Source organism: Desmodus rotundus, chromosome 5 (genome assembly GCF_022682495.2).
Source record: "Desmodus rotundus isolate HL8 chromosome 5, HLdesRot8A.1, whole genome shotgun sequence".
Taxonomy (NCBI): domain Eukaryota; kingdom Metazoa; phylum Chordata; class Mammalia; order Chiroptera; family Phyllostomidae; genus Desmodus; species Desmodus rotundus.
Window position 1 is genome coordinate 45,991,502 of NC_071391.1, and position 22,749 is coordinate 46,014,250.

At 43.1% G+C, this 22,749-nt stretch overlaps 1 protein-coding gene across 8 annotated transcripts in view; it reads right to left on the reverse strand.

Moving 5' to 3' along the window:
• Window positions 1-22,749, reverse strand: part of NUMA1 (nuclear mitotic apparatus protein 1) — a 76,080-nt gene that overhangs the window by 34,097 nt on the left and 19,234 nt on the right. For 2 of the 8 annotated variants that reach the window (XM_024572811.3, XM_024572810.3), the window contains exon 2: window positions 7,223-7,374. The exons of 3 other annotated variants lie outside the window; for them this stretch is intronic. The gene's annotated coding sequence lies outside the window, so the exon portion shown is untranslated. Of the gene's footprint in view, window positions 1-2,010; window positions 2,257-2,490; window positions 2,639-7,222; window positions 7,375-22,749 lie in introns of those variants that run through there. 3 more of the 8 variants (XM_045181792.3, XM_045181794.3, XM_024572808.4) reach the window with 3 other exon arrangements.

The following is a 22,749-nucleotide window of genomic DNA, read 5'->3' on the forward strand; positions in this document are numbered from 1 at the left end:
GCCCCAGAATCCAAAACAGAGGCATCAGAGAGCTAATCAGGTACCTGTCCTTTCCTCTAGGCTCAAGAAGGAACCAAGACACAGAAGCAGTTGCCCTATAAACTAAAGGCCATGCATCTCTCTACATTTTCAAAACTGACATAAACTCCTTCACCATCAGGACCAATTCCCACATTTACAGTAACCCCTCTGTATGTTTTCAGAAGATGTATCAGGACAAGCAGAAACACAAGAGACACACAGCCACCTGACATACACCTTCTCTGGGTCTTAAAGAGTTAAAACCCAGCTACAGTTTCCTACCAGGGCTGAAGCTAATGCAAACCACCTGCTCTAATGCAAGGACCAGGACCAGAGGGTCAGGTTGCTGAGCTCTGGGGTCTGTTCAGGAAAAGCTTCAGTTTTACAGGCTGCCCAAATGATAGGCCAAAGGCCAGAGGGTCTGAGTTGCGGCAGCTCTGCTCTCCTTACCCCACCCCCCAGCCTGGGTGCCAGCTAGTTTGGAGACTGCTTCTTAGCCACTAATTGCCTGCCTGAACACCAGCCCTGCCTCAAGATAACACCAAAGTGACCTTTGGTCCCAGAGGACTGCAAAACTGTACTAGTCTGCACTGAACCCTCATTCTCTTAGGTGCTAGCTCCCACTCCCAGAACTTCAGGGCCCCAAGCCCACACAAACTCCCACTTCAAAGGGTCCTTCCCCAAGCCCCACCCCCTCTCTATCTACCTCCACGTTCCAAAGGCCCACAGGCTCACACCTCATAAGGGAAATGGCTAACCCATCTGTGCACCCATACTCAACAGCACGGCTTACCACCACTTACTCTGACAGCCTGCCTGCCTGCCTGCCTGCAGCCCTAAGAACTCCATGCTCTGTACACCTTTCCATAAAAGATCCTCCCTACCATCTGGAAGACCCTCACATCTAAAGGGTAAACAGCCTGAGCTTGGGACTCCTCTGACTCTGGGAGGGACAGGTCAGGAAGTCCAGGCAATTAGGCACTCACCCCACACCTTGTAGTTTACCCCAGAGAGGCCCAGCAAAACCCAAACTACGTGGCCATAGGCTAGATTGTCAAAGAACAGAATAGGAAATATCTTGCTGGTGCATACCCTGGCTTGGAGGTGGTAACAGGCCCAGGGACCAGCAGCTGCAACAGAAGCCAAGGGGGGAAAAACACAATCCTTTTCAACTCCTGGGGAGTCCTGAGTAGGCTGTCTCATCCAAGTTCAAAGGGTTTCTCTGCACTCCTGAGGTTGGCGCAAACCAGCCTCCAGTAGGCTTGGGCCTCCCCCTCTTCACAGACCAGCCCCTCTGAGTAGCCTAAAATTTGGCCCAGAACTCCAAAGCCCTGGCAAGGAACTAGGGAGGGACTGCAAGGGATACCAAGATTTCCCTGGCTTCTTCAAAGTGGTTTACTGGTATCTGCCCTTTCCCCCATGCTCTGTAGGGTCCAGATCAGAGGGATGTGGGCAAAGGGGTTGCATTCAGACCAGGCCTGGTGCCTACAGCCATATACTGCACACATGCATGCCCGCACATACCCGCACCCCGTCCAGCAGTTCATCGGCATCTGCCCCCACAGCTATATTCACACGCCCTGGTCTCTACCAATTGAAAAATGAACCTTCTTCACCCCCCACCACTGCATATACACCAGGCCTCACTAGGAATGGAGAAGCTCCCCTGAGCTGTCTCTACAGCTCGGCATGCAGGCACACACGCTTTCCCCCACTCTGAACAAAAACGCGCTGACATCTACGAGAGGGGAAAGAAAGCAACCCTTTGCTCTGAAAGGCGCCAACTCCCGGATGTTGGCAAGCTCGGCTCCCAGCGCCTGTTTCTGAGTGTTTACTTGCTCTCCCTCTTCTTTCCCTCCCCTTTAAGGATGGCGCAGGAAAGAGATGTGAGGGGGGAGCCTCCACCGCACCCCCTCATCCATGATTGAACAAAAAAAACCCCCGAGAGAAAGAGTGAGGAGAAAAAGTCTCAGTGCAGGAGGGCCTTACCAGATTCCTAAAGCCAAACGTATTTACAGGTTTTAATCCGCCATTAGCATTTAAATCTTGAAATGAGAGGAGGAAGGGGGGGCTAGTGGAAAGTAACCCCACACACAAAAGAAAAGTTGTTGGTTTTCTTCTCAGTCAGCCTGGCAGGAGCGATCTTCCTGGCTGACAGCCAGAAGTGCGTCACAGCCAGGAGTCTGCTTTCTTTAAAGGCACAGCAAGCTTCCGTGATCTGGGAGCCCCATCTGGGAGCCTCAGAGAAGCAGGGAACTCTCAGCAAGGGGGGAGGGGTGGTAGTCGAGGCAAAGAGGGAGGGGTGCACTGGAGAGGAGGGGCAGTGAAGGCTTGGCCCACAAACAAGAGAATAGGACGCATGGGGAGGCACCAGCCAGCAGACAACACTGAACTGCAACAGGGGCAAGAGCCAAGGCAAACTGTGGCACAAACACACAAAACACACTCACAGTGGCCTGCCTGACAAACCTGATATCACCCGGACACTCCCCCTTCGCTCTCTTAAGACTGCAGTGACAGCCTGTCCATCTTTCTGGCCAGCGACGGAAGGGCAGGCCACAAGCTGCCCTGAAGATTAGATCAGCCACTGCCTGGCGGCAAGCTGGGCAGGGAGGAAGACCCGGGAACAAGGCTTTGGAGAGCCAGCCAGATGCAGGCCCTTTTAAATGGGGGCAGCTTCCTGCAGGCTCCTGGGCGGGCCATGTCTTTAAGCACACACAGGCCGCTCTCGCACAAAGCGCCTGCCTCCTTCTGTGGGTGCTGCCTGCCCTGGCACAATGGCCACCCCCAAGCCCATTCCTAGAGGGACTCTCTCCAGCCCATACCTTCTGCGTGGCAAAGCCAGGATGCTGCACTCCTCCCCCTCGGCCACCCAAACAAGAAGCCCAGGCAGATTGTGCGCCTGGAGTACAGGCCTGCGCTGTCCTGTCTGGGTGGCTGCGTGCTATTGTCAACTGTGGAATGGCCGCCAAAATCCCAGCTGTGCTGCCAGAACCTAACCCCCTGTTCCCCTGAGCATTTGTGGGGAGGGGCTGAGGGGCCAATGCATGGGACCTAGTAAAGCAGGCACTGAATGGAACACCTTAACAGACACAGGCACAGGGATCCACTGGCAGAAGCTACAGGCTCTGCCTCTCCTACATGGCCAAAAAGGAAAAGATGTCCGACTCTAAAAAACCACAGCGTTCCCACCCACTGAACAATGACCGACCCTCACAGAGACGACAAAAGAAACCCACCAGTCAACAGCACACCCTCATCTTCCCTTCATTTGCACCACAAACATGCATTAAGCACCTACTATGTGCAAGGCACTGCTATCAGACACTGTAGGGAGAATACAAAGATGAATTAAGTCCAGCATCTACAGAGATAGATGATAATTCCACAGGAGATAAGAATTATGATTCAAAATTATATTTGAAGGCAGTATATTTTAACTCCTACACACAAAAAAAAATCTAGCTAAGTGAGAGTAGGAAAGGACTAAGAAAACAGTGATATTTTAATCTGGATCCTAAAACACACAGGTAGGATTTCCCCAGATGGAAATGGAGAGAAGAGTGGAGTGGAAAAGAAGGAAAAGCAGAGAGGAGGTGTGGAAGAAGTAAGGAAACAAATCTGAACGTGAGTTGGAGAATCTTGAACTTTAAGCCAAGAAATCAAGTACAGATTTGAACGTTTATTTTGTTGTTTTTTTCACAGAGATGTGGTACAATGAAAACTGTACTTTAAGAAATTATTCTGGTGTATATAAATAAATGAGACTAGCAGCGGGGAGGCGGGTCAGAACACTGCCACAAGAGACAGAGGCCGGGTAATGAGGACATGAAGGAGAGTGAGGCAAGAGGGAATGGAAAGCAGGGGAATGAGAGACACCCTGATGAGGGCGGAGAGAGGGAACGGTGGGAAGTGGGAAGTGGAGGGAGAAAGTGTGAAGGAGGGGAAGGAGTGAGGGATGGCCAGGACAAAAAGACCACATATAGGATTAAATTAAATTAAGTGGGGAGATGATACAGATTATGTTAGAACAGAAAAACAGGTATAATAAATAGCAGCTTATGCTTACTGAGTGCATACTATGCGCTAGGTACTGTTCTACTGGTATAGTGTGTGAACTCATTAATCTGAAGGACACCCTTAGTGAATAGGTACTATCGTCATTCGACTTTACAGATGAGGATACTGAGCCACAGAGATGAAACAACTGCCCAAGAGCACACAGTTAGTGAATGGCAGAACTCTACACCATTTGCTATATGACACTGGCAAGTAACCTCTGAGCCTCAGGATCTATTTGTAAAACAAGGATAAAGATACCTATTTTATAAGGTTGTGAGAAGGATAAATTCAATAGCATCTATAAGGTGACCAACATGGGCTAGTACATCAGGCACAAGGAGGTGCTTAGCAAAGGTTAATTTCCCATTTTGGTACCTTGTCACCAAGGTGTCCAAGCAGAAGGTGGCTCACTATTTGTGGAGGAGCCAGCGGGGGTGCTCCTCCCTGGAGCAGGACACTGGACCCATGTGGAGCAGGAGATTAAATCCTCAGGATGCTTACTTTCCTTCAATTAGTCTGCCTCTCTGGATTTTACTTAAGGTCCAGCTCAAATTTCAACTTCTCAAATATTTCTTAACAGACAACAGTGTCAATATTGAGGGAGGGTTAGATTGTGTGGGACTTTCTACACTATATACTTCTTTTATATTTGAATTTATATTCAATCACCACGTGTTTCGCACTGATAATCCAAAAGATATGTGTACATTATGCATTTGGCACTTGTACTGCCTTAACTGTACGTGCACGGAAGTCTTGTCTTCACATCTAGAGTGTAAATTCCGCAAAGGCATAACCAGCTCCATCTCTCTCTCTATGATCCATGGCCCCCTGCCCCTCCCCCCTTAGTACCTAGCATACTGGGCCTCCTTGAATCTGTTCTACTGAACTACATCTGGATGGCAGGTTTCCAAATTCAACCGTCTGCCCACAGAGAAGGACTGGTGAGTGGTGGGGGTACTGTGGGGAGTACTGCGGGGGGGGAGGCCCACAGGCCCACTGCTGCAGAGACCGTGTATGGCCTCGTTTCTTCTCCCAGACCCTGTAGCTTACTCCCACAGCATCCCCTGCAGTCGCTGTAGGTGGAAAGGGAAGTTCGTATTCAAAGAAGTATGACAAAAGCAAAGCAAAGGCAAAAAGAACCACCAAAGCTTTTACAGAAAAGCAAAGTGGTAAACATCATTTAATGACTGGCATAACCAACATTCCAGAAACTGTATGACATGAAAAAAGAAGGCAGGCCTGCTAAAATCTTCCTGGCTTCCTCTGGCATTGAGTCAGCCCTAAAGCGCCCCGGCACATGAAAGAATTGATACTGTTATCTCAAAAGAATACAAGAGGTACCTCCCTGCACCCCCCCCCCATCCCCTTTGGCTCTAAACTCAAGGTAACAGATTCTCACTGTGGAGCCTCAGGGGGGCTGAACTCTCCTCTGGAACCTCTCCACCAAAACTGCCAAGCTTCTGGGCCTTCTCTTCAGGACAGCTCAAGGAACCTGGCCACTTTCTCCAGCCTCTCCCTCCCCCACCACAGTGCAGCCAACCACTCCCCTCCGGTGGCAGGCAGCAGCAGAACTTCCCCACCCCTCCTCCCCCTCCTCCCAGCCTAGCCAGGCAGCAGGCAGTCCACATGGCTCCTGCCTGATCCCACAGCCTCTGCTCATTGTCCATGAAAGACTGGGATAGGAATGGTAAAACCATTTTTTTCAAAGAAAGTGGGTGGGAGGAAGGCAATGGAGAGGGAGACCAGAGAAAGAGGGAAAGAGGGTAGCAAGGAAGGAAGAAAAGGAAAATGACAAATGACTAAAAATTCCAAATAGCGTTCAGATAGTAGTTGAAGGGGATTGGCTATAAGTGTGGAGTACAGAGTGTTTCAAAGGATCTGGGAGTATTACATCTCCGGAAGTGGGTGATAGGTGCATGGGTGTTTATTACTCTTGTTTAAAATATAAGTGTTACAGTTTTTAATGTATATTACTATTTTTAAAAGTTTAAATAAAAGGCAGAGAGCTCTGGCCAGGTCGTCGCATACACCAAAAAGGCTGTGGGTTCGATTCCCATCAGGGCACATACAGACGGCAACTAACTGATGTTTCTCTCTCATACCCATGTCTCCCTCTCCCCCCCCCCCCCTTCCTCTCTCTAAAAATCAATAAACATATCTCCCAGTTAGGAGGAAGGAAAGAACGGAACAGAATGGAATGGAATGGAAAGGAAAGGAAAGGAAAGGAAAGGAAAGGAAAGGAGGGAGGAAGAAAGAAACAATGGCTTCTTTTAAAAAAAATGTATGAAAGACTGAGAGACCAATTCCCTTGAGATGGCCCAGGAATGGGGTGGTTCTATCACAATAATTTGCTTGGCATTCAAGGCCCTCCATGACTTCATCTCAGTTTTACCTTCTGGAGTCATTCATGCCTTACCAAACCTGCCTGCCAGACTGGTCTTCTCACTGTCCTCTCAGGTCCTTCTGAACCTGCTGCCTCAGCCTATGAGGCTGGAAGGGAAGCTTTTGCTGTAGGAAGCCAGCCGTACTAGGGCCCAATGAGAACTCTCTCTCAGTTCCTACAGGACCTCTCACAGAAAGATGGCAGGAAAAAACCCTCTTTTGGATCCAGTGCCTTATCTAATGCCTTAATGTCTTTCCTCTTCCATTTGATGTCCTAGCATAATAAATACCTAAAGACTCTCAACCTGGCTGGTGTGGCTCAGTGGGTTGACAGCTGGCCTGCAAACCAAAAGGTCACCAGTTCGATTCCCAGTGAGGGCACATGCCTGGGTTGGGGGCCAGGCCCCCAGTTGGGAACACGCAAGTACACATCAATGTTTCTGTCCCTTTCTTTCTCCTTTCTTTTCCTCTCACTAAAAATAAATAAAAATCTTTTAAAAAGTAAATAAATCCCTAAAGACTATCATTACTGTGGTTGTTACTGTTGTAATTAATAGCTAACATTTAATGAGCATTTAGTATACAACAGTTACTAAACACTGCTTCATTTTATTTAACTCTCACAATAACCCAAATATTCTGATTATCCCTATTTCACAGAAAAGAAATAGAAAGATTAAATAACTTGCCTAAGGTCACACAGCTAGTAAGAGTTGAAGACAAAATCTGAGCCCCATTGGGTCTGTCTTCTCACCTGGTCCTGCCGTCTAATCCTGAAGACGATCTCAAAGGTAGGTTTCATTTCTGCTTTAAAGATGAGGACATCTGAGGCTCAGGAATTAAAAGAGACTGAGTCACATAAGTAGTGAGTTGTCTATCTGGTCTCTACATTAGTCTCGACTGCTCCTAAAAAAAAAAAAATCACTGAATGAATGAATAAAAAAAACTAGTACAATCTTGGTGGCTCAAAGAAGACTTGTACCTCTACCTCCTCATAAAAATCAACTTTTTAACCAAAACGACCAAACAGTTCTAATTTCAAAGGTAACCACTAAGATTTTTTCTGAAAACTCAAGCACTTTACAAACATTTAAGGACCAAAATGCCTCTGAAGCAGCAAGCGTGGACAAGCAGTTCTCTACTCAGCAGGGATGTTGAAGAACATGTCTCAAAGGTGAGAAGCTCTGGAGAAAGAAGGCTGGAGGAAACACCTACGGCTGGAGGGAAGGACTGCTGTCTCAGAACCCTGACCTGAAGCTTATTTATCAGGCCACGTTCTCTCTCTCAAGAGGGTAGTGACTGAATAATGAGGCCGTGTTGGTGAGCCTGCAACTTCCTGGGGAGAAAAGCAGAGGGCAAATAAAAGCCCAGAGAGGATTCATTATAACAGCCAAGAAGCCCTATTCAGTTCTCCCTCAAGAAGGTCTTTCTACAAAACACCTAAGAACCAGTTCACCCTGTTTCATTGTCACAGAGGAATAAATGACTCTGTCCCCACAAGCAACATATCTAGCACAGCGTTTGCTCACAAACAGAAAACTGATGATGACAAAAGTGAAAGAAACTGAAGGGGTAAGAATTTAATGCAAAGATTTGCAGCTCTTAGAGAGCCTTGCTAGTGGTAGAGAACCCACTAGATTGAGTGTTGAAAGCCCTTGGAAGATCTGGACCCCCCACCCCTTACTTGTGGCTTTAGGCAAGTCACCTGCCCTAGCTTGGGTCCAATAAAACAAGGGTATTGGGCTAGATAATATCTAAAGTACCTCCCAAAATTCCCCATGATTCTTTCCACCTCCCCAAATTCTCATGATTCTTTCTCCAGGGCACCATTCACACCAACAAAACCAAAAATCTCGCAATAAAACAAATTCCCTCAGAATCCTGTCAAAACCGCACCAGTTAGGGCTTCCTTTACAAAAAACCAGCATCCCCTAGAAACAGGCTCTGCTGGGTCTCTTCCTCAAAGCAAGGCACGTGTGAGTGCTCCATTACCCCCAATGAAAGGAGGAGGTCCTTGGACACTGGTAGCACCAGTGTGCATGGGGTGCAGTGAAAGGTGATTGGTACTATACCCAGGGCATTTGCAAGGTTTCATAAACAAAAGCCAAAGACAAAGTGCAATTTATACTTACACTGATCTACAAAGCCTAAAGAAAAGCAGCTTTCTGTGCCTCGTCAATAAATCACTGAATCTCAAAGTTTGAAAGAGGCCTTAATGATCATGTGATCCCACCCTGCATCAATGCTGGAATACATATGACAACTTCACTGAAGATCTGCTCTCTCCTGCCTGATACGAAAATTTTACAATTTATTTGTAGGCCTGAGTAAGGTCTACCGATTTGAGACAACTTGTGATTTCAGAACATAAGAATAGAGGACAGGGACTCTGCCCCAGATCTGGTTTGTTTCAAGTAGACTTTAAGTACAAACCTCAGATGACATCTCTCTTCTCCCCCTCCTTTCTCTCCTCCCCTTACTTTATCTTCTATGTCTCCACCTCCTACACATCACTGAGGCCCATGTCTTTCTGGTTCCAAATTCACTTCTTCTACCACACCAGGATGCCTTTAACCAGTGATGGAAATGAACAAACACAAATATTAATAGGGGTTAGGTTTCTAAATAGGATGCTAGATTGACTCAAGAAGCAAACTTGTCAATATTTTACTAATAAGTCAAATAAAGTGGAATGGTGTCTAACATACCCATGATAAAACAAAACAAGACAAAAACCTTAATATTTGAACAGACTTTAAGAATTCAAGGAAGGCTATGTCTCATGCCTCAATTAATTGCCCCCCTCACCCCAACAAAGAACCCTAAAAGGCAACCATGTCTATTCTAATTTTATGGACTAGGAACCCAAGTCACAGAAAGAAGAAAATACCTGCCTCAAGGTCAACCGCCAAGGCTGCAGAGCCAGAACTCAAGCCTTCTAAATCCAGTGCTCTCTCCAGCACACCTCAGCCATATCCTATACCTTTCTTATCAGTATAGTCCTTTGTGTACAAAGCACTTATGCATTCCTCAGGCAAATTGTTTCTGTCTCAGCTCACGAAATGAGGACAAGTGTTGTTTTCTCTGTTTTTAAAGATGCCAAGTAACTTGAGCAGCACTAGATAAAATAACATCCCATGTATCTGGCATCACCGAGAAGTACAAAATTCCTCACGAGCAATTTTCCTAAAAACTACAATCTCCCCCATTAGGACCAAACCTTTATTTATTTACTTATTTTTAAATATCTATTTGCAATACAAATTCTCCAAAATATGTAAGCTACTCTGTATTTGAAATTAATAAAATTTAATCAGGGACATTCAACTATAAACATGAAATAAACACCTACAGATAGTGTGTTGGGGACTCAAAAGATGAATTAGACAGTCTTATTCTCCTGTGGAGAATAAACATACCTATCAGTCACCTCAGTATGAGGCCAAAGAACACAAACTTGGGTAGCGCTGAAAGGAAGGTGAGAGAACATTGAAAAGTCTAATGGAAACCAGTAGCGACTTAAGAGCAATGGGAGGCACTAAAGTTCCCTAAGCAGGAGAATGGCATACTTGTGCGTGCTTTTTGAAAAGACGAGTTGGCACAACACTGGGTCCAGAGGCAGAACACAGAGCTAGGTAGCAATTACAGTGGCAGAGATAAAACTGCTGCTTTCAGGGCAGGGACAGCAGGAACTAAGAAGAAAGGTACATTTGAAAGGCATTGTGGAGGTAGACTCACAGCTCTTAGGATGTGGGTGTATGGGAAAGGTGGAGAGTGGAAAACTTCTAGGATTCTTGCTTTGGTCAAAAGTCTTCAGAAAGGGAACACAGAAGTTTCTGCTTTTGAGGAGCTGTGAAGGACTGATTAACTCAGGATAGGATGAAGAGGAAAGCTTTACCAAGGAAGGAACATTTAAGCTGAGTACTTAAGCTTGAGGAAGGTAAATGGGGTTTCACCAAAAAAGAAGTAAAAAAAGAGTATTCTTGGCAGGGAGAACAGCGTATCGAAGACAGAGCTAATTACACTTGAGCTCTGGCATGCAGTTTTAGGAAGGTGTAGCAGACGATGAGGACAAGTAGTACTAAATTCTGAGGCACTTACATCACGCTAAGGAATTCAGACTCATCCTGTAGGTGATGGGAAACAAGGTTTCTGAAGGGAGGGAGTACAGGGGAGTAACAGATCAGACCAGCTCGTGTGTTCCAGTCTGTATGAAGTTCAGGCTGGAATGTAAGAAACAAGAGGAACACAATATAGCATAATGGTGAAGAACATGGGGTCTGGAGTTGGACTGCCTAATTAAAACCCTGTTTCTTTAGCTTACTAGCTGTGTAACCTTGGGCGAATTACTTAACCTCTGTGTTCCCAGTTTCCCCATTTGTAAAATGGGAATAATAATAGCACTTTCTCAGAGAGTCATTATAAGGAATTAACAAAATTAGGTGTTTATAAAATGTAAGCATAATACCTGGTACAGAGATAAATGCTAGCGGCTATTATAAGTTAAAAGTACATTAGTAGAAAGTTGTATCCACGTATGGCCTAGAGTTTTCCATGCTCTTCCGTCTACGAGAAGCTTTCTTGTACTACATCTTCACCTAATCAATTCTAATTTATCCTTCATATCTCAGCTCAAATGCTACCTCCTCATGTACATGTACACTCTCCTACCACCTACATTAGGGCAGGTTCCTACTATGCATAGCACCCTATTCCTTTCCTTCATAGCACTCTTGTTTCTAATTACACTTTTTTGCATCTCTTAATTGTTTTCCTACTACCATATGTTCCATGAAATCATGGATTGAGAACTCACCAAGGAATCCTTTATTTATTTTTTTAAATTAATTTTAGAGAGAGAACGGAAAGAAGAGAAGGGGAAGAGGGGGAGAAAGAGAGACATCGATATGTTGTTCCATTTATTTATGCATTCCCTGGTTGCTTTTTGTATGTGCCCTAACCAAATATCGAACCCACAGCCTTGGCACACGGGGACGACACTCTAACCAACAGAGCTAGCTACCCAGCCAGGGCCAACACTGAGCTCTCAGAATTCAGGACAATGCTTGGCACGTAGGAGGTATTTGATAAATATTTTTGAATAAATGAAAGGTTACAAGTTATATTTTAAAAGTGAACCCTCTTTGCCCTGGCCAGGTAGCTCAGTTGGTTAGAGTGCCAGCCCCATACACCAAGATTGCAGGTTCAATCCCCAGTCAGGGCACATACAAGAAGCAACCAATGAATGCATAAATAAGTGGAACAACAAATTGATTTTTCTCTCTCTAAAAATCAACAAGTAAAAAAAAATTTTTTTTAATGAACCCTCTTCAGATACAATCTCTATATAGAACCCAGGATACAGATAAAAGTAAATGGTCTGAAGTAAAGGATGTTTGGAGCTCTGTCCCCTGCTTCTGCCTGGTCAGTTCTGTAGTTCTACGAAGCTTTGCAGAATGCAGTACAAAACCATTGTTTGTTCCAAGCAAGATGTGATCTATGTCTCAAGTAAGGCAGTGATAAAAAAGAGGAAGCAATGGCTTTGAGACTTAGTTGTGACAGGCCCTGATAATCAATTATAAGAGAAAAATGAGAAAAGGGAAATCCTAGAAGTACTTCTAAATTTCCTAGCTTGAGTGAACAGGTAGATGAACTTTGTGCAAAAGTAATAATAACCTCATTCCTTGAGTACAAGTAACAACCCTATCAAGCAAGAACTATTAATACCTTTTTTAAAGATTTTATTTATTTATTTTTAGAGAGAGGGGAAGACAAGGAGAAAGAGAGGGAGAGAAACAAACATCAATGTGTGGTTGCCTCTTGCATGCCCACCACTGGGGACCTGGCCTGCAACCCAGGCATGTGCCCCGACTGGGAATCGAACTGGCGACCCTTTGGTTTGCAAGCCCACACTCAATCCATTGAGCTACACCAGTCAGGCCTAATACTACCTTTTATAGAAGTTTAAAGATGTTGACCTGTCCAAAATCATGATTTTAATAAATAACAGAATTAAGATTGAAATCTAGGTCTTTCTCACTCCAAAGTCCATAATCTAAACCATCATGCTATGTGGCAGGCAGTTTGAGAATTTGGCTTTAAACATGAGGCATCTTACTGGATATACAGTTAGAAAAATCCAGTAATTGATGAAAAATGACTTGGAACTGGAGATATAAGTTTGGGTCACATTTGGAACAGCGTGACTGCAATCAGAAGAGGGTCTATGGTAGGGTCATGCTTGTTTATTAGGCCTATAAAGAGATGGTGTAGTCATCTGCTATTGACATTTTGTCAATCTGCCGAAGCCTCTGCCTTGCACAGCTCCAGGGCACACCCAGCATTAAGAGGGGAAGAAATCAGGATGTGAGGGCAATCTGGCTGCAACACCTGTCACCCCACTGATCGCCAGGGTTGATTCGGCTGATCTGGCTAGCAAGGCGGGTGTCCCCTTCCTCCCTCACTGATCCATGTGCGTCCCTCCCGAAGCTGCGTGCTCGGCCGGACCGGATGACCTCTCCAACTAGTGGATAGGCTGGTCTTCAGTCAAGGGTATACAAGTAGCTGTGCTCCCCTCCTCTCTTGAGAGCCCCAAACAAGCTCTCAAGAGAGGAGAAAATCAAGAGAAATAGCAGACACCTGGGAATTCCTTTTAGGTCCTTTATATTATTTCCCTTTGGGGAAAATTTGATGGAAAGCCAATGACACATCAATGTTAACAGGAAAAAAAAGGAGTCAATACATGTGGGTTAAGAGAATGGGTTTTGGGATCAAACTTAATTTTCTAACCTTACTTCAAGTTCACATCACCTCATGCTTGGGATTCTACCTCTCTCACAAAAAAAAGACAAGCATTTGTGGATAGCTTTTTACCACTGACAATGCTTCCCATCTACAAAGTATTTCACATGATGCTCACAACTCTGCAGGCAGATATTGTTTTCATTTTATCAAAGAGGAATGAAGTTCTGAAAAGTACCGTGCTTTAAGGCACAGGTGGCAAACACAAGGCCTGTGGGCCCCCTCCACCTTGTTTCATCCGGCCTGGCACCTAGTTTCTACCCAGTGGCAGCGTCGAGCTCTCGCTTAACTGTTAAGGTGTAGTTATATTTACACAGTCCTAAAATTACATTCGGCCCTTTGAAGGCAACCTCGAGGGTGATGTGGCCCCTGATGAAAATGAGTGTGGCACCCCTGCTTTAAGGTCACACAAATGAAAAGCCAACAGGACTGTGATGCAACTCCAATCTGGCTCCAAAGCTGGAGCTCTTTCCAGCAGACTCACCCAACGTGAGCCACCCACTTACGACCCCATGGAGTCACCACGTATACTTCCACTGCATTTAAAAAGAAACAGCAAGGGGATAATGACTAGAAAGCCCCTATTGGGATTCTATTTCTTGATACAGTACTAGTTACACAGGTGTGTTTACTCTGTGGAAAGTCATGAGCTATATATCAATTTATGCACTTTTCTGTATGTATGTTATGCTTTAAAAAGCAAACACCAGGCAAAATTAAGATAGACTAATCAAAATCCAGAACCACTAAATTGGATACCTCAAGGTTACATCTGTATTTACCTAACTTCTCAAGCAGCAGTTGCAGTAAGACACCTACCAATTAAGTAAGGATGCACAAAATCCTTGTGTACTCACTTCTCCTATCCAGAATGTCTTCCTGATGTGAGTGAATCTGATGGATTTATGAGCAAGGGAAGCCCAGGAAGGAGCCAAACTTATTAATGGGGGGGGGGAGGGACTGAAAAGTGGAACTATCCTATATCATCAATAAGATATCTAAATGGGGGGGGGGGGGAGAACCAAGATGGCGGCGTAGGTAGACACACTGCGCCTCCTCGCACAACCAGAACTGACAGAGAATCGAACAGCAAGGGGGACCGACACCAAGGAAATAGAAAATAAACACATCCAAACTGGTAGGAGGGGCGGAGACCAGCACCAGGGTGGAGAGGACTCGCGTGGCTGTGGCGGGACTGAGACTGGCGGAGTGTGGGACAAATGGCGCAGGCAGTCCAAGCACTGGCAGACCCTGCGGCCCCACATTTGCACAGATAAACCCAGAGGGCCGGACTCAGAGTGGCGGAGAGTGGGGCAGGCAGAGTGGCGGGTAGCACCCTGCAGCACCACATTCGCCCACAGATAAACCTGACGAACGGCGGGCAGTGAAGCAGAGCGCGCAACCCAGGGCTCCAGCTCCAGGAAATAAAGCCTCAAACCTCTGATTGAAAGCGCCCCTGGGGGTTGGGGCGGCAGCAGGAGAGACTCCCAGCCTCACAGGAGAGGTTGTTGGAGAGACCCACAGGGGCCTAGAGTGTGCACAGGCCCACTTACTCGGGAACCAGCACCAGAGTGGCCCGGTTTGATTGTGGGTATCGGAGTGAAAGATTGAAATCCGGAGGACAGTGAGGCGGGCGCCATTGCTCCCACTCAGCCCCTCCCCCTCGTACAGCGTCACAGCGCAGCGACCAGCATTACCCCGCCCCGGTGAACACCTAAGGCTCCACCCCTTAAAGTAACAGACGCGCCAAGACAGACGAACAACAACAAAAAATGGCCCAAATGACGGAACACTTCAAAGCTCCAGAAAAAATACAACTAAGCGACGAAGAGATAGCCAACCTATCAGATGCACAGTTCAAAGTACTGGTTATCAATATGCTCACAGACTTGGTTGAATCTGTTCGAAAAACAGATGAAAAAATGAAGCCTATGCTAAGAGAAACAAAGGAAAATGTACAGGGAACCAATAGTGATGAGAAGGAAACTGGGACTCAAATCAATGGTATGGACCAGAAGGAAGAAACAAACATCCAACCAGAAAAGAATGAAGAAACAAGAACTCAGAAAAATGAGGAGAGGCTTAGGAACCTCCAGGACACCTTGAAACGTTCCAACATCCGAATTACAGGGGTGCCAGAAGGAGAAGAGGAAGAACAAAAAATTGAAAACTTATTTGAACAAATAATGGAGAACTTCCCCGATCTGGCAAAGGAAATAGACTTCCGGGAAGTCCAGGAAGCTCAGAGAGTCCCAAAGAAGCTGGACCCAAGGAGGAACACAACAAGGCACATCATAATTACATTACCCAAGATTAAACGCAAGGACCTACATCCAAGATTACTGTATCCAGCAAAGCTATCATTTAGAATGGAAGGGAAGATAAAGTGCTTCTCAGATAAGGTCAAGTTAAAGAAGCTCATCATCACCAAGCCCTTATTATATGAAATGTTAAAGGGAGTTACCTAAGAAAAAGAAGATCAAAAATAGGAACAGTAAAAATGACAGCAAACTCACACTTATTAACAACCACACATAAAACAAAAACGAGAGCAAACTAGGCAAACAACTAGAACATGAGGGTTGTCAATAAGGGAGTGGAAGGGGGAGAGGGGGGTAAAGGTACAGAGAATAAGTAGCATAGATGATAGGTGGAAAATAGACAGGGGGAGGGTAAAAATAGTGTAGGAAATGTAGAAGCCAAAGAACTTATGAGTATGACCCATGGACATGAACTATAGGGGGGGGAATGTGGGAGGGAGGGGGTGGGCAGGATGGAGTGGAGTGGGGGGGGAATGGGACAATTGTAATAGCATAATCAATAAATATATTTAAATTAAAAAAAGATATCTAAATCGGAGATAATAAAAATGTGAGAAAAATGGCAATGATAATTGAAAGATGCCCGATTATAAAATGCATCCTGCTTTCAGTGTTAAAATGTTTTTTTAAAGTATTTTTCAAATAAATGAAATAGTCATATCTCAGTACTCCTCTGCTTCAGAACTCGTCAAACCCTGTACTTGTCACATTTTGACAAAAACAAACAAACAAACAAACAAACAAAAAAAAACCCTTTCAGCACTTGGCACTTGCTCGGGACTCATCGCACTAGCTAGAATTTGTAAGACTCATAATGCCTCCCCGCCAGAGAAAACGCTTCATTGTTCAGTACTCGTTGGTTTCGGCACTCGTCATGAGTTCCGGAACAAATTAACAAGTACCAAGGTACCACTGTACAATGTTCAAATCTCAACTGTAGATCAAACACACATAGAGTGGTAGGGCTAAAACAGCCCTTAGAGATCACTGTTAAAGCTCTTCATTTCAGTTGTCCCTGAGGCCCTAGTTTAACAGTTGTTAAATGACCTTAACTTATTAAATTAAAGCTCACACATCAGGAAGTTGAGAACTACCTAGTTTTCCAACTCCTGGTTCTCTTTGCACTAACCTGATGCCTCTCCTAAGCCCAAGAGATTTACATGGTAACTTTATTTAAGTCCTTCCACAAGATTAGAAATATTAACAAATTTTCCCATGCCCCAAAAAACATAAGCACAAATATATTTTTACACTTGAGAGTTTTTATTGTCTTCTACATGGAAAAAACTAAGTTTATACTTTAACATTGCTCTGCACCTTGTTTTTCTCAATAATTTTTCATAAACATTCCCATATATATCAATAAATAAAATTCTAACTCATATTTTTATTTATTTTTAAATAAATTTTTATTTTTCAATACAGTTGACAATATTAGCTGCGGTGTGTACCTCAGTGATTAGACATTATATAACATATTAAGTGATCATCCCCATACCTCATAGCTCTCAAATCTCACACCTCTGACATCATAGTTATTAGAATATTATTGACTATATTTCCTATGCTGCACTTTACGACCCCGTGGCTATTCTGTAACTATCTATCTGTACTTCTAAATCCCCACGCCTTTTTTACCCATCCTCCAACTGCCCTCCCATCTGGCAACTGTCCAAATGTTCTCTGTATCTGAGTCTGTTTCTGTTCTGCTTGGTTGTTTTGATTTTCAGGTTCAATTGTTGATAGATATGTATTTATTCTATTTTATTGTTCATATTTTTTATCTTTTTTTTCTTTCTGCTTAAAGACCCTTTAACATTTCATGTAATACGCGTTTGGTGGTGATGAACTCCTTTAGCTTTTTCTTGTCTGGGAAGCTCTTGATTTGTCCTTCAGTTCTGATAGCTTTGCTGGGTACAGTAATCTTGGTTGTAGGTCCTTGCTTTTCACCACTTTGAATATTTCTTGCCAATCCCTCCTGGACTACAAAGTTTTTGTTGAGAAATCAGCTGACAGTCTCATGGGAGCTCCCTTGTAGGTAACTAACTGCTTTTCTCTTGCTACCTTTAAGATTCTTTGTCTTTAACCTTTTGCATTTTAATTATGATGTGTCCTGGTGTAAGCCTCTTTGGGATCATCTTGTTTGGGACTCTGCATTCTAGACTTTTTTGTCTATTTAAAAGTTCTGCAGAAGGAAACTTTTCTGTCATCATTTTTTCAAATAGGTTTTCAATTTCTTGCTCCCTTTCTTCTTCTCACACCCCTAGATGGGAATGTTTATATACTTGAAATTGTCCCAGAGTTTCCTTACACCAGCTGTACCTAACCTTTTTGGCACCAGGTACCAGTTTTTCCATGGGGGGAGGGGGATGTAGGAGGTGGAGTTCAGGAGGGGGAGGGGCAGGAGGCAGAGCTCAGGCGAGCTTTGCTCACAGCCGGGTTCCTAACAGACCATGGACCAGTACCAGTTCACGGCCTAGGGGCTGAGGAGCCCTGCCTTACACTATCTTCATTTTTTTAAATTCCTTTTTCTTTCTATCATTCTGATTGGATGTTTTGGCTTCCTTCTATTCCAAATCGCTGATTTGATTCTCAGTGTCATCTACTCTACTGTTGATTAATTTACATCTACTCCACTGATCCTTGCTATATTCTAATGAATTTTACTTTACTTCTTAAGTAGAATAGTCAATTTAGCCAATTAACAAATGCTTAAAAACAACACAGTATTTTCTAAAACAGTAAAGAATCTATAGCAACAAATTTCTTACTTGAAGCAACCATTCAAATTATCATAGACCCACAAGATTCACTGAAATTAGACCTGTCCAAGAGAAATCAGGATGGATCCAAACATACTATCGTTCAAAAGTAAAAACAAAAATAAAAATCATATTACTAAAGTAATCATGTCATTTATTATGAGGCCATGACAGTCACAAGTACGCTGGGATGTATAGTCACCTTTCTCACTGTCCCTTGTTAATGAATATTGTTATTAGGCAGATTGTTGGCCCGCAATAATTTTTTTGTTCATGGTAAATTGCCTCATAGACACACCAAAGGTGGTCTGAAGGGTACTAATAAAAATGTAAAGGTTAGAAATTACTACTACTACTATATGTCTATTTAGTACTTTATAAACAATTTTAAAGTAAACTTCCCTTTTATTCATTACATATGAAAAAATAAACAAACTAAATAACGAAAGTCCATATAAAGAATATACCATAATGTGTTCACATATTTTCCTATTGATGGACATGATTTTTTTTTAATGTATTTTATTTATTCTTAAAGAGAGGGGAAGGGAAGGAAGAGAATGGGAGAGAAACATTGATGTGTGAGAGATACATTGATCAGTTGCTTCTCACAAGCCCCCAACTGGAGACCTGACCTGCAACCTAGGCATGTGCCCTGACTGGGATTTGAACCCAGCAACCTTTTGGTTCACAGGCCAGCACTCAGTCCACTGAGCCACACCAGCCAGGGAGACATGATTATTTTCAATGTTACTATTTCAAACAATGCTGCAATGAATGTCCTTGTACATGTTTCTTTAAAGAAAAAAAAAAAAAACTATTTCTACATACCTACTTTCCTTTTCGTCCAATGTCTTGATTGCCTCCTTTCCTATCATCATCCCTGCCTCACTTGCTCATAGAGTTCTCCTCAGGGCCCAGTGCGATAATGGATGGCAAAGCAATTTGGAGAATGTTAAGATATGACATGTGATAGTAACTGTTCGTAAATTAGAATTGGCTGGTCTTGGCTGCGTCTCCCAGCCATCGGCACATATGGCTCACCCACCCACCCCGAGACACGTTGTGCTCCTCGTTCTGGTCATAGCAGCTGCTCCAATTCAACTGATGTGGGTAGAGCTGGCTTGCAGAATTAATCCTACTTTGTCACACTCCTGACCCTGGCAAGTGGGGATAGGCCCACCAAGTATCCATATAAGTAGGAAGGAGAAAGAACACATTATTGCTATGAAATAATATAATACAGAAGTATATAGAGTAAAACGCAACACTCCCTATTCATCAAACCTTAACCAACATTTGCCAAAAGCACTCCCCTACTTGGAAGTAACCACTATTATAAATTTGATGTGTAACTTTTCAGACTTTTCCTAGGCATGTATACACACATGTATCATATATACACGTGTATGTATGTAGATAGAGCGTATGTGTGTTTGACCTACATATCTTACTGTATAATTTGTTCTGCAACTTGCCTTTTTCACTTAAAAATTTCTTTGACATGTTTCATATTAGTATGTATTAGACTCCTTATCCTTTTAAGAGCTCAAGAAAAATGCCATAGTAAGACTGCCCCACAACTTTGTTATCCCATTTTGCTTTGTCTGAACATTTAGGTTGGTCATAGTGTTTTGTCATGACAGAGAATGCTGTTATCAGTGATACTGGTACACATCTCCTTTAACATGCAAGCTAATATCTCTCTAGGATACATACCAATAATTGGAATTTATGAAGTCTGTGCATGTTAAGTGTTGACAGGTACTCCCTAATTACCAAAGGGTGTACCAATTTTAGTCCAACAGAGCATAAAAATGACTGTTTCTACACCCTTCCAACAATAGATGCTATTTTTATCAATATAAAGGATAGAAAACAATATATTGTTTTAATTTACATTTTCCTGATTTCCAGAAAAATTAAATATCTATTTATATGTGTAATTGGTCATTCTTATTTTTATGAAAAGTATTACCATTTTGATTTTAAACATGAGGACTCAGAGATGGTAAGATGACAGCTAGTACACAGCAGATACCAAAGCTGAGTTTTTGAACTACTTCCCACGAAAGGTAGGCCTTCTGACTATCTAACGTATTTCCCACTACCCAGGGGCCAACAAACTATAGCTTTTGGGCCAGCCTTCCCCTATTTTGAGAATCCAGTTTTACTGGAACAGAGCCACATACGTTCATTTATGTGTTGTCTATGGCCACTTTTGTTCACCAATGGCAGATGTGAGTAGCTGTGACTATATGGCCTGCAAATCCTAAAATATTTACTATCTGAGTCGAAATAAAACAGTAACTAACATTTAACACCTAAAGAAAAGTTTCTCAAGGGAGACTGATTGTTGTCTAATTGACAAGAATGTGTCTATGTCAGACAGTCTGGCTGATTTTTAAATAAATTTGTATAGTATAGGTCTAATATGTAATATTGAAGAAAAAAGCCCCAAATATTCAAAGGATGTTAAAAGACATCCCCCTACTTCTGGGTTGGGACACTACTCTACAGGGTTTCCCATGAGCTATTCACCTTCCTTGTATCTTTAATTCCAACTAATGAGAAACTCATGGTTCCTAATGTCCTCCAGTAACACTGATGAGCAATGTAGCTCACACTCACACATTACAATAATATGAAATTAAAGCAAGCCTCACCACGCCTGCTGCCAAACAATCCCCCACACACATGCACACACACAAACAGGTGTCCTGCTGCCCTTTCTCTTGGACAAAGAAGACTCACTATGAAGTAGCAGGACATTTCCAGCATGTCTAACGAACTGCTAAAAGACAGGGCCCTGACCTTTGTGGAAAAGGAAAGCCAATGTTTTCCTCTAGATCCTACCCTTCTGAGGATCTTTGCCATAAAAATAAGTAAATTATAATAGGAATTTAGGGCCATTAAGTTTCTCTGGGGCAGAGGGGGTAGGTGCCATCACCCCCATTTTACAAATGGGGAATTGAGGGTAACATCTCCTTTTCCTTTCATTTCCAAAGATCATTTTAGTAAATAGGGCTTCATACCAGTAGACACACTCCTACCCTCACCACTTTCTCCTTCCATCCTCTCCTAAATTCTGATTTTATGTAAGTAATGTCAAAGCTATCACATTCTCCAGGAAACTTAACTTACTCTAGTATTTTGAATGAGAAATTAATAACCAAAGAAAGAACAGTGTATTTTCTCATGCGACTAAGCAGGCATTCTTGTAAGTGGTTCTCTGGAAAGAAATTTGGCAATACACATCAAAAGCCTAAAAAAATATTCATATTCAAACACTCAAAGTGAAATAAGACAGACACAAAAGGACAATAATTGTATGATTCCACTTATGAGGTGGACAAGCTAAATCCATAGACACATGAAGGAGAATAGAGGGTACCAGGGGCTGAGGGAGAGAGGAATGAGTTACTGTTTAATGGGTACAGAGTTTCCATTTCGGATGATGAAAATGTCCTGGAAGTGGGTAGTGGTGATGATTACATGAAACTGTGAATATAGTTAATGCTGCTGAATTGTACACTTAATTGTGGATTTAAATTAAATTGTAAATTCAACCCTTAAAAATAGTTAAAATGTTAAGTTTTGTTACATATATTTTACCAAAATTTTTAAAAGTGGGATTACTAAAAACCAAAGTTCATGTTCTTTGAACAAATAATTTCATTCACAGCAACAAAGTTTAGAAAATAATCTAAAATGTAAACAGAGATATACATATAAATAGAATTATTTACAGTTATGAAGAACTACAGAAAAACTCAATGTCTAACAATAGCTCAAATGAATGATGATATATCCATATGATGAAGCCTTATGCAGTCATTAAAAATATTTTAACTAGTGCTCTGGCCAGGTGACTCAGCTGGTTGGAGCATGGTCCCATATACCAAGAGGCTGCAGGTTCAATGCCTGGTCAGGTCACATACATAGGTTGTGGGTTCAATCCCTGGTTGGGGTGTGGACAGGAGGCAACCAATAAATGTTTCTCTCTTACACTGATGTATGTGTTTCTCTTTCTCCCTCTCCCCCTTTCCTCTCTTTCTAAAATCAGTGAACATATCCTTGGGTAAGGATCTTTTTTAAAATAATTTTAATGACATGGAGAAATACTCAAGAAATGGTGAATTTAAAAAGCAGGATATAAAGTTTCATATGGTATGAAGCCAATTCATTTTTTTAAAGTACATATACCACCCCGGCTGCTGTGGTTCAATGGACTGAGTGCTGGCCTGCAAATCGAAATGTCACCGGTTCGATTCCCAGTCAGGGCACATGTAAGAGGCAACCGATCAATGTTTCTCTCCTTTTCTCCCTCCTTTTCCCTCTCTCTAAAAATAAACAAACAAAATCTAAAAAAATTTTAGTTATATTTACCAATGTGT